Source organism: Sapajus apella, unplaced genomic scaffold (assembly GCF_009761245.1).
Source record: "Sapajus apella isolate SASKATOON/1434 unplaced genomic scaffold, GSC_monkey_1.0 scaffold40, whole genome shotgun sequence".
NCBI lineage: Eukaryota > Metazoa > Chordata > Mammalia > Primates > Cebidae > Sapajus > Sapajus apella.
The window spans coordinates 5550782-5562416 of record NW_022436980.1 but is presented as its reverse complement, the minus strand read 5'-3'; the positions used below and the strand labels follow the sequence as shown (position 1 = coordinate 5562416).

At 35.9% G+C, this 11635-nt stretch overlaps 1 long non-coding RNA gene across 1 annotated transcript; it reads left to right on the top strand.

Moving 5' to 3' along the window:
• The first annotated feature begins 211 nt into the window (after nt 1-211).
• LOC116565439 lies at nt 212-10850 on the top strand. The gene is made up of 2 exons (XR_004275442.1): nt 212-7504; nt 7546-10850. It is a non-coding gene; the product is annotated as an uncharacterized LOC116565439 (long non-coding RNA).
• Nucleotides 10851-11635: the final 785 nt, after the last annotated feature.

The window sequence follows — 11635 nt, the reverse complement described above, 5'->3', positions numbered from 1 at the left end:
GTCTTACTCTCATTACCAAGCTGGAGTGCAGTGGTGCACTCATGGCTCACTGCAGCCTCAAACTCCTGGACTCAATCAATCCTCAGTATCAACCTCCTGAGTAGCTAGGGCTACAGGTATGTGCCACCATGCCCAGCCAATTTTTGGTATTTTTTTTTTTTTTTTTGTAGAGACAGAGTTTCTCCCTGTTGCCCAGGCTCATCTCGAGCCCCTGAGCTTAAGAGATCTGCCTGCCTCAGCTTCCCATAGTGCTGGAAGATTACAGGCATGAACCGCCATGCCCAGTCAAATGTTATCATTCTAAACAAGCTATAATATTTTTCTTATCACTAATATTTCTTCAGACTACAGTGGGAGGATTTGGGGTGGAATGAGCAACTTTCATCTTTACAGATTTCAGACCAAAAATATAGCTTTTTCTTTTTAATCTATTTTTTTCCCTCTGTTTTAATGGTAAAGTTGACAGAGTGTTGATGTTATCATGAAAAGTTCAGAACAGTTTGATCTGTCACTCTTGTTCACATTAGAGATTATTATGTTCCAGAATCATATTTCTAAAATCCAAGATGAAATATTTTTTGGGAGTCATTCTATATTGATTTCAGCTGTGAATGAAGTAAAAGTGTTGTGGTTTCTATCTCAATTTAATCAACCACTCTGTCTTGAGAGAAGTGAGATATCCTACCCTTTATGTTTCACCTCAAATTTCATCTCTGCGAATTCTTGTATAACCAGAAGTTGGTTTCATACTCATGATCACCATTATTACTAGTTCATTTAATACTGTTCAACTAAACGTCTTGCGGTGCCCTTACTGAACTATTTAGCCATTCATTCCAAAAATAATCTATGGGAAGAGATAATATTTGCTGAGCATTTACTGTGTGTTGGGCACTGTGCTAAGCACTTTGCAAATATCATCTCCTTTAATCCTATTTTGATTGCTTCTTTTCAGGGATCTGGAGGTTATATTCTGCTTTACCATGATTTGAACCAGCAGGCTATAACTGTTTATGAGAAGGAAATGCATTTCATTTCCCTGAAGCCTTGGGGTTACCCTGCTGCTTTACCTCTGTGGATAGTAAGAAAGTGGAGATAAGGACAAAGGCCATGTAGCAGGTGTATGGAAGGGAAAATTGCTGGGTTTTTTAGCGGTACCAGGAACTGACTGCTTTAACCTCCAGCTGAGGTTCTTGGAAAACCTTGGAGTGAAGAAAGATCAGGGAAATAAAAGTTGTGAGTGCCTCCTAAGAATCATGTTTAGTAATATATGCTTTGGTATATTTCATCCTCACTTTACTATGTGAAATTTGTCTTATTACCTCTGTCTTCAGAGAAACATGAAGCTCAGACAAGTCATATGGCTAATGCATGTTGCTATGGTTTGAATATTTGTCCCCTTCAAAATTCATGTTGAAATTTAATCTCCAATGTGGTAGTACTGAGAGGTGGGCCTGTAAGAGGTGATTGGGTCATGAGGGCTCTGCCCTCATAAATGGATTAATCCATTCATTAGTTAATGGTTTAATGGGTTATCATGGGAATAAGATTAGTGGCTTGATAAGAAGGAGAAGAGAAAAATGAGCTAGCACCTTGCTATGTGATGTCCTTTGTTAACTTGGGAATCTGCAGAGAGTCCCCACCAGCAAGAAAGCCTTCACAAGATGCAGCCCCTTGACCGTGGACTTCTCAGCCTCCATAACTGTAAGAAATAAATTTCTTTTCTTTATTAATTACCCATTTTCAGGTACTCTTATAAGCAGCAGAAAATGGACTAACATATGTGTGAAGCTGGGGCTTGAACTAGGCCTGTTAGCCTTCAGAAATAACCTTTTTTCCATTGCTTCACAATGAAAAGGAAAGAGAAGAAAAGGCATGGTGGGGAGGAGAATTGTGCATTTACAAAAGCAACATGAATGTCAGAAATTAAGAGGTTAAGACTGACAGAACCTGATCAGAATTCCTGACTTAGATGCTGGATTGATAGGTAGCTGAGTTAATAACCTGATGATAGGAAAAATCACATGTTGGGAAGCAAATAGAGAAATAAAAAATAATAGATATACTCAATTTACAGCTAAAATAATCCCGTTTCAATTGATTGTTTTAGACTGTGAGCCACATTCTTTTATAATATATTCTATAAACCATTTTGGGCAGCCGATAATTTTTTTTTCAAAATGAGTTTCAGGTTTTTTTGAGTTTTTTTTCTAACTGACTTTAAAAGTTTAATCACATTCAGGTTGAATATAATGTCTAGGGAAAAAAAAAGTTTAATCACATATAGCCAGTTTCTAAAAATTATTTTTGCCCTTTGCAAAACAAGTCTTTTTAGGGAGGGAGACTCCTCCTATCATAATTTAGGGTCTTTAAGTCAGAGCAATGAGAAATCATCTTAATTAAGGAAAACCCTTTAGTCTTCCCCAACAGCTGGTTTGCTTGCAAGCAGGAAAGACTAAAAATGAATCAGAGAAAAAGGGTTTGCACAATTTCTAAAATAACCTGATATATTTAGAAGTGTGACTCTGTGTGTGTTTTCTTGTGCAAATCTAGAAAACCAGTGAGCTTGTGTGAGTTTTAACTATGTTGTAATTTTCAGAATCTTCAAGCATCACATAAAATACACAGCATAGTTCTGCAGCTCTTTAATGTTCTGTTATGCTTGGTTGAGAGATTTGTATTGGCATAACAATGTATAAAAGTAAACATTTAATATTTTAGATTTATAAACTGCAGTTGCTGTATGTACAAACATTGTTAAAAGGTACATGATAGTGTGTTAGATATTTCAGGTATGATACCCTGTGGCTATCAGTGAGAAACAGTACGCTAGAGAAGTGCTATTTAGACAGGTATGTGTATCCTTTATCCCCTCCATATATGTGATGGTTTTTGGAGGTTTGTCCATAGAACAACAGGTGGTGCCTAATGTTAAAAGCCTAAAAGCAGTTACTATGGAAACCAGATGCAAATTTAGATCTGTGCATCCACTCTTCACTGCATACAGAAAAAAAATTCTATAATAGAAATGAAAAAACTGAAATATGATTCACATCCATGTCTTCTGAGTCTTAAATGTCTGCCAAATACTGAATGTTGAGTAAGCTACAACTTCTCAGACTGAACTTCCAATAAAATCTATAAAAATGATGAAGTCAGAGAACGTTTCAAAATGTTCTGTATATTTCTTCATTTGTCAAAATTCCCTTTTCTAAATATAGATCTAAAATAATAGCAAATCTATTTTTGGACTATGTAAAATCTATAAATGTATAGATTAAAAAAGATTTAAGATACTAAGTGCTTATTATATATAATTTACAAAGTGCTGAAAAGTAAAATGAAAACAAGTCAATCATAGTCCCAAGACACAAACAATTTTTAATATAATTATTTCATATATTTGTGATCATGCACACATACTGTAAATACATGCTGTGTTCTGTTTTTTTTTTTTTTTTTTTTCATTTAACATAACATCATAAGCCAACATATTAAAAATGGTCACTGGCCATAACTTTAATGACAGCACAATATATGATTCTATAGATAGATGTTAGGTACTTCATCTTCCCAGTTATGTGTTTGACAAATTAGGAGTTGGAGCTTTTTTGTCATTATATTTAACACTACAATGACTGTGTTTGTGCATAAGTGTTATTCACATTTTAGATATATGCCAGTAAGTAGAATAGCTGGGTAAAGAATACAAATTCAGATTAATGTATATTCCTTTCTTATATATAATAGATATAGAGTATATATATAATACACACACACACACACACGGAGAGAGACAGAAAAAAAAAAAAAACAGAAACTTTTTCAATTACAAAAGCCAGAAACCCAATTTAAACCTAGGGGATGAGGTAGGAGAAATTTTTTGGTCCATATAACTCAAAGACCAAGGATAAGGCCTGACTCTAGGTACAGTTTGACCCAAGGGTTTAAACAATGTTAATACCAATAATAGTAAACTTTCTTGAACACTTTCTACATGTCAGGAACTGTTAAGTACTTTGTATAATTAACTCATTTAACTTTCACAGCATTCTATGAAGAAAATACAACTGTGATTCCTATTTTACAGCTTTCTCTCTATCTCTTGTTTCTGCTCTCCTCTATATGGCTTCAGTCCCAGTCAGGTTCTCTCTGTCTAGCTGCTCCAGATTCATTCTCTCAGACCAAAGTCCACAAGATGACTCTTGCCTCTTTTCCAGTTGCTCAGACAAAAGTTTCAAATTAACTCTGGTCCTGCCTCCTAGCTTGGCCTTGGCCCCATACTTGGCCCCATTACTAGAACATGCGACCCTGATAGGCCACTCCTGAGCTAAACTATTTCTCACCCCTGGAGCTGGGAATGGAGTTAGCAGCCTCAAAGTACATGACCTTACGGATGAAATAACTTACCCATAGATAAACCAAGTACTGTTTTCAAAAGCAGAGTAAATAGAAAACAGATGGTCACTTCCACTACAGCAACAAATTCCACTACAATGAGGACTCAGAAATTTTTGGTTGCATTTAGAGACGAGAACAGTGAAACAAGCTAATTGGATGAAAAATATCTTTCTAGTTCAAGTTTCTGAGGACTAGCAATCATTACTTTTTCAGATTCACAATACAGAGGAATAGTTTTAAATAGTCTCAAAGAACTGTTTAGATGGCAGCCACACCTTAAATAAATGTGCTCATTCTACATGCAAATCTAAATATACATGTAAATGAAGAAATTTGAAGAAACCCTAGTGGATTCGCTCTTTCCAGCTTAAAGCACACCCCATTATTATCCTAAGCATATGGGTATGGTCCAAGAAACTATCTAGATAGAGGTAATTTTTCCCAACAATATGACAAAATATGAGGTGCCTTTGCTGCTGTGTCAGTGATTGGGATGTGATATAGACTATTATCTATTCTACAGCTAGAAAATCAGCCACAAGAACAATGGCTGCAGTATCTTATTACATTCACCAAGTATGTCTGTTTATTAATCTTGATGTTGTTTGCTATGTAATGGAGGTAATGCAGACAGGGGGAAAAATGTCTGAGTTGTACATGGATTGCTATGGAAACAGCAACTGACCAATCAATGGAGAGTAGTCAGAACATATGTCTCCTCTCCTCTGCAGTCCTGATGAATTGATGCCCTGATAACTGCAATCCTTTTGGCTCTGGTGCCACTAGTAGCAACAGTTTTTTGACATCTAAATATATGACATACACCTGTTATTTAAAAATCAGATGTATAAATGATTAGTCTTAAAATATTCAACCTCTCTGTACAAGCACTCTCACAGGCAGTTATTTCTCCCTCCAAAGTATTTTCTAAATTTCTCCTGCATCCATCACTCCTAATCCTTTTATTCACTATTTCTTCACACCATCTAGCTCACTTGCCTTCCCTCCCCTTTGCTATCCCAAACCTCCTTAGTCTAGCAGCAAATAGTATTTTCCTCAACATTGATAAATATAAATCAACATGAGTCAATTTAAAACTTTGTCCAATTTTAGAGCTAATTTTTTAAAGTAATTGAAAAGCATATTCAGAACTACAAGAGTATTCAACCACCAGACACATGAAAAAAAGCAATTTCATATTTCTCTATTGAGTCCAGGAAATATAAACAGATCTGTTTCTCAGAAAAGCTCAAGAAAAATGTGAAGAAATAAAATAAAGCCCTTAGAAGCATAGATTAAATTTAAAAAGAATAAATTACATTTGACAATAATCTGCCAATTGTTTAGACTAGTCACATTGATTAGAAAACGTGGTTGTAGGTTTCTCTGGGGTAGTGAACCCTTGATCTGCATAAAACTTCAGTCTCTTTTAGCCTTAAATAAATTGGGAGAGTGGAGATGGGGGAGAAAATGTTATCTACAATAGCTTCAGTGAGCAGGAAGGGATGTGTGCCATAATGATAAAGACAAAATAGGGCCTTCTGGTCTTTGCTATTGTCATTGCATAAACAGATTTAAAGGACTGACTTCCATTGAGCAGATTGAACAATAAATAATGGCTGCTGACATTTAAACCTATCTCAAGATCACACAGTAAATCTGTGAGGATGACTGAGCACAAGTCTTAGAATCATTTAATATCCAACTGATTCACTGGTAGAACAATGGGCTGATTTGATAATATGGTGATGTTCTTATTATCCATGCTCACGGAAGAAATAAGCGTTCTTCAAAACAATTCTCTTTGTATATACACTGAGGCTTTGAAGAAACGTCCAATACTCGTCTTCATGCCTTTTTCGGGAGTTATTCTGGGAGGTTGGAATCATTAGTAAACAATGAAAGATTTCCTGACTTCATGAGGTATACATTCTAGCAGAGGAAGCAAACAACAGAAATAAACAGATTAAGCAAATTAACTTTATAGTATGCTAGAAAGTAAATGTTCTTGTTAAAGTGACTGGTAACCTCTTAATTACTAACACCTCACCTTTCTTGCTTTCCTCTGAGCATTTGGTATTGTTGAATCTATCCTTATTTTTTATCTTTCATCTCATAGATGGGCAAATGTTTGGGGAGTACCTACTACACTAAACTCTAGGCATTGTGCTGGGTGCTGGGGATACAGCAGAGCTTGTGGCATGTTGCAGCTACCCCCTTATCTTCTATCAGTCCTTCCTCTTTTCTAATGCCACTGAGGGCCTCCCTGTTTAGCAAGCCCCTTTTTTTCTGTTTGCTCCATAAATATTATAATTTTCTTTCTATATTTTGTCCATAGTCCTCTTAGATCCATATGCTTTATTTGTGATCTCACTGACTTCTGAGACTTCAACTGTCATAAATGTGATAATGACTCTATCTTTGCATCATATCACAATAATCCATTCATTTATTCCTTTAATAAATATATAATGAGCATTTACTCTTTTCTAAGCATTATCCTGGGGAATTCAAGAATACATAAAAAGGACATGGTCTTTGCCCTTATGGAGATTACAGTCTAGTGGAGGAGACAGACAAAAACCAACTGAACAAGAAAATGAATGAAAATGATTATACATTATAACAGTTTTCATGCATGAAACAAACAAGGGAAGAAGAATAAGAATATAGGAAATCTGCTACTAGATAGGATGGTCAGAATAGACTCTGTGGAAGGCACATTTGGGCATAAATTAAATGATAAACATAAAACAACTTTGTTGAGAGTCTTCAGAGGAAGACTATCCTAGGTGAAGGGAATAGCATAAGCTAAGGTGCTGAGGTAGGAAAATATTGCTGACCTTTGTGACTGGATGAAAATGAACTTGGGAGAGAGTACTGTGATATTACTTTGGAGAAAAACATAATAGTGTGATGATGCAGGATCTTGAAGTCCTGAAAAATAATTTGGATTCTTTTCTAGGTAGATATGGAAGGAACTGAATTATTCTAAGCAAGGGATTGACATAATATAATTCACTTCTTTATTATTATTCCTACCACTAAGAGGAAAGTGGAATTGCTGATCCCTTAAGACGCTGTTGGAGTTCAGACAAGGGATGTGTAACTGAACTATCTGATGGCAGCAGATATGAATGGAAGCTGGTGGATTTAACATAAATGTTTCAGTATAAGTGATAGGACTTTATTTTCTTGGTTGGAGTGTGGTAGTTGGGAAAACTGAAAGAATCAGAAATGACTCATAAGTATCTGGCCTGAGCAAATGGGTAACCCACTTGATGAATTATTGCCACAATTTTGTTTTTCTACTGACCACCAGGCTCTTTCTCTCCAGTTCATCTTTTACCATGCAGAAAGAGAGATTTGGCTCACAGACATAATTTGATTCTTTCTGTCTCCTGTTCAAAAGTCCCATTTGATTACCCAAAGCGTATAGTTTTAAATATACAAATATGTTGAATTGGGATTCAACCTATTTTCTGGCCTCACTCTGCTGCTGCCCTCCATACACTGAGTTGTTCCTTTCACAGTGAGTCTCATGCCATTCTTTAGATGCCACCATCACATTTCTCACACATTTTTTTCTTTTGCCCAAGATCTGGAATGCTCTTCATCCTCTTCGGCTCCTGAAAAACTCCGATTGACTTTTCAGGACCCTGGCCCAGTGTTTTTTTCTTAAGGGACTTTCCCTGACTTCTTTAGATAGGGTGACTTCTTTGCTAGAGCATTTACTGCATTTTGTAGTTTGCCAGTTCATATATCTGTTTATCTTGTTAGACCTGCATTTCTCAAAGCATGATGATAAGACCACTTGCATTAGAATCTCCTGAGATATTTATTAAAAATGTATTTTCCTGGCTCATTCTCATTCTCTTTGCATCAGAATCTTTCTGGGTGGATCCTGAGAATCTCTACTTTAGTCAGTTATTCAAGTGATTCTTATATATACTAACTCCAAGAATCACTGTGGTGGGTTTTCCCTCAATGGCAGGGCCCTATCTTATGCTTCTCTTGTTCTCCACCACTTAACACACAGGACATGTTCAAAAGATGTCTTTGGAATGGATACTGATTTCAAACTAATATATATTATTTATCTAACATACCAATTATTCATTCAACACATAATTAACTCTGATTAGTACTATATTATTAGCAAGTTTCTAACATTCTGGTTTTTCATTCATACTGTGTGAAGGTTTTTTAAAAAGCCATATGATACAGCACTGCAAGAGAAAATCAGACATTTATTCCTTCACACAATCTTAAAAACAGAAAAAAAATACAAACCTCAATTTCTCCTTAGAAATAATGTTGTCTATAATGTTATCCAAGATATTCACAAACAAGAGACAGAAATAATTCAATAAAATGTTTGTAACAAGTACACATGTCCAGAAAACTCACTGAAAGCTAACTGTCCCCTAGAACGGAGCACACCACAGTGAACTCTCAAGATTACAATTAAACAGGCAAGTGAAATTTGATTTGTCTCTTCTTACTTGTCAGTGCTCATATATGTATGTTCCATAACACTTTTCTCTGAGAGCATTCTTTGGTTATTCATCATTTCTTACTAAAAAATGATGACTCTCATAAACTTCGAAGGTGTAAGTCCTCATATTGCTTTTCTTGGATTACCTTTGGCTTGGACCAACTCTGCACCAGGATCCCTGCCCTAGTTTTCCTGCCCAGCCAAGGCTCCCATGCCTCCCCTGCCTCTTACTTCATACCTGTTCATACTTCATAGCTGTCTTCAGCGACTTTATTCCACACTTATGCAGCTGAATTCCTGAACAATGCAGAGTGGCTGAGAAAGCTGAGGTTAAAGGCTATGGGGAAAAGGCTGATCTATAGAGTATGGGAGATCCAAGTCCAAGATGGCCTAGGGGAGAGGACAGACCACAGTAAGAGTGGAAAAAGTATCTTCTGCCTCAGGACATCTTGAAACAATGGTTAAGCTCACAAGGAGCTAAGATAAAGGATACATGGAGAGGCAGGACTTGGGCATCATGTTATTAAGATGAAAATTCATTTTCTAGTTGACTACTGGAATCAATCAATTATGTATCAGGTAAAATACACAGCAGCCACTAAAAATACACATATGTTCAGTCCCTCAGGAGAGAAATGCCCATGAGCCCAAATTCTATTTGCATAAGAAGATAAATAGTATCAATATATCAATGAAATTTTTAGCATGATAAAATTGTCCTCAAAGATTCCAGCATCTCCTTTCCATCTTCCCTTCCTTCTCATTCTATGTGAAGCTCTATGAATCTAGGATCTTCCTGCTGTTTTTCAACCTAGGAAGGTTAAAAAGTAGGAAGACTGCTGTTCATTACCTTAGACAAATAAAGTAGTTACCAAGGCCACTAACATGAGTCTCCAAATCTAATATCAGTGGAGAGGCAAGAAGGTTCTCACTGAAAACAACACCAACCAAAAGTCTCTCTCACCTGACTAGTATTGGCTGAAATTCTGGCAGAAAACACAGAACTACTTTTTTGCACAAGTAGTATTAAAATCATTGCAAACAATGAAAATAGGAAGGAAGAATGATAACCTACTAAATTCCTGACAGTGAGTAGGTATACTCATAAATTATTCATGTATTTTCAGTCAAAATACAATGTACATATTTTATTCCCAAATGTATGTGGAAGAAAGTTAGATTCAAATAGAAATTGCGCACATAGGCTTTTCTTTCGTTGAGGGACTGAACATATTTGTGTTTTTAGTGACTACTATATATTACCTGATATCGAATTGATTGATTTCAATCAGGCACTGTTTACTCAATTGATTGCAATTTACTGAAAGTGAATTTTAATGTTGGATCCCATTTTCTGCTGGTTTCTACTTTTAAATGAAATCCTTGATCTTATGGTTTTTCAGCCTATGCAGTGAAATTCTGACCCAGGCTTTAGTTACCAGGGATCTAGTGATCCTAAACCCAATCTAATAACTAAAGGGAGAGATTGGAAATAGTGGGTTACTGTGAGCCGTGAAAACAGCTGGATAACCAGCTGGATAGTTCTCACTTAATTAGGGTGGTTTATTGCTTTATTAGATTAATAACCTTAGAATCTTCTTGCAAAAGTATCTGGGGTTAAGATTTTCCTTATACGACATGGTACTCAAAAGAAAAAAATACCACAATTGTACTTTACTTGTTATTTGATAAATACTCATTAGAGACCTAGAATTTTATTTCTGGACATACAATAGTTCACAAGTAGAAAAAATTCACAGCTCTCATAGAACCTACGTCCTAGAGGAGGGATAATAAACAAAGCAAAAATAATAAATAGTATCAGATAATGACAAATACCATGAAGGGGGAAAAAAAGCAGGAGATGGAAATGGAGAGGTCAGGGGTTACAATTTGACATTGGCCAGAGAAGTCCTAAGAAGGTGGCATGGAAAATAAGAGCAAAAAGAGGTAAAAAAGTAAATCATGTTGTTATATAGGAGGTCTATTCCATGCAGAAGAAACAAACAGTATAAATGCCCTAAGGTGAGATATGCCTGGAATATTCAAGATATAGTTGAGCAAAGCAATGCAGAAAATAGTAAGAAAGTCAAAGAAGTACCAAGGAGCCTTATAAACATTATAGACTTTTTATTTAGAATGGGATTAGAAGCAATCAGAAGGTTATGAACAGGGTAATATCATCTGATTTGTATTTTTAAATGATAACTTTGCTGTTGAGAATCAAACATAGTGGGAAAATGAATGAAACAAGGAGGTCAGAGTTAAGAGACTGTCTTGATCTTTCAGGCTGTTGTAACAAAATACCATAAACTAGGTGGCTTAAAAATAACAGAAATTTATTTCTCACAGTTCTGGAGGATGAGAAGTCCAAGATCTAGGCACTGGCAGATTTGGTGTCTGGTGAGGGCTCTCTTCTGGTTCAGAGTCAGCTGTTTTCCCTCTGTGACCTCACATAGTGGAAGGGGCAAGAGAGCTCTCTGGGGTCTCTTTTATAAGAAAAGTAATTCTTCTTGGAATGAATTTAAGAGAGGAAGGTAGCTAAGGAGGGAAGCAAAGCCAATAATTTTTTTTTTTTAATTGAAGGAATAACATCATTTTTTTAGGCTGGTAGGAATGATTTAATAGCAAGGAAAAATGAGATCGTCCAATAGAGAAGAAAATACACTAAAGTACAAGTGGAAGTTTAATTTTAGGCAATGAAAAGAAAGGCAGAGTTTATGGGCACAGGCTTTA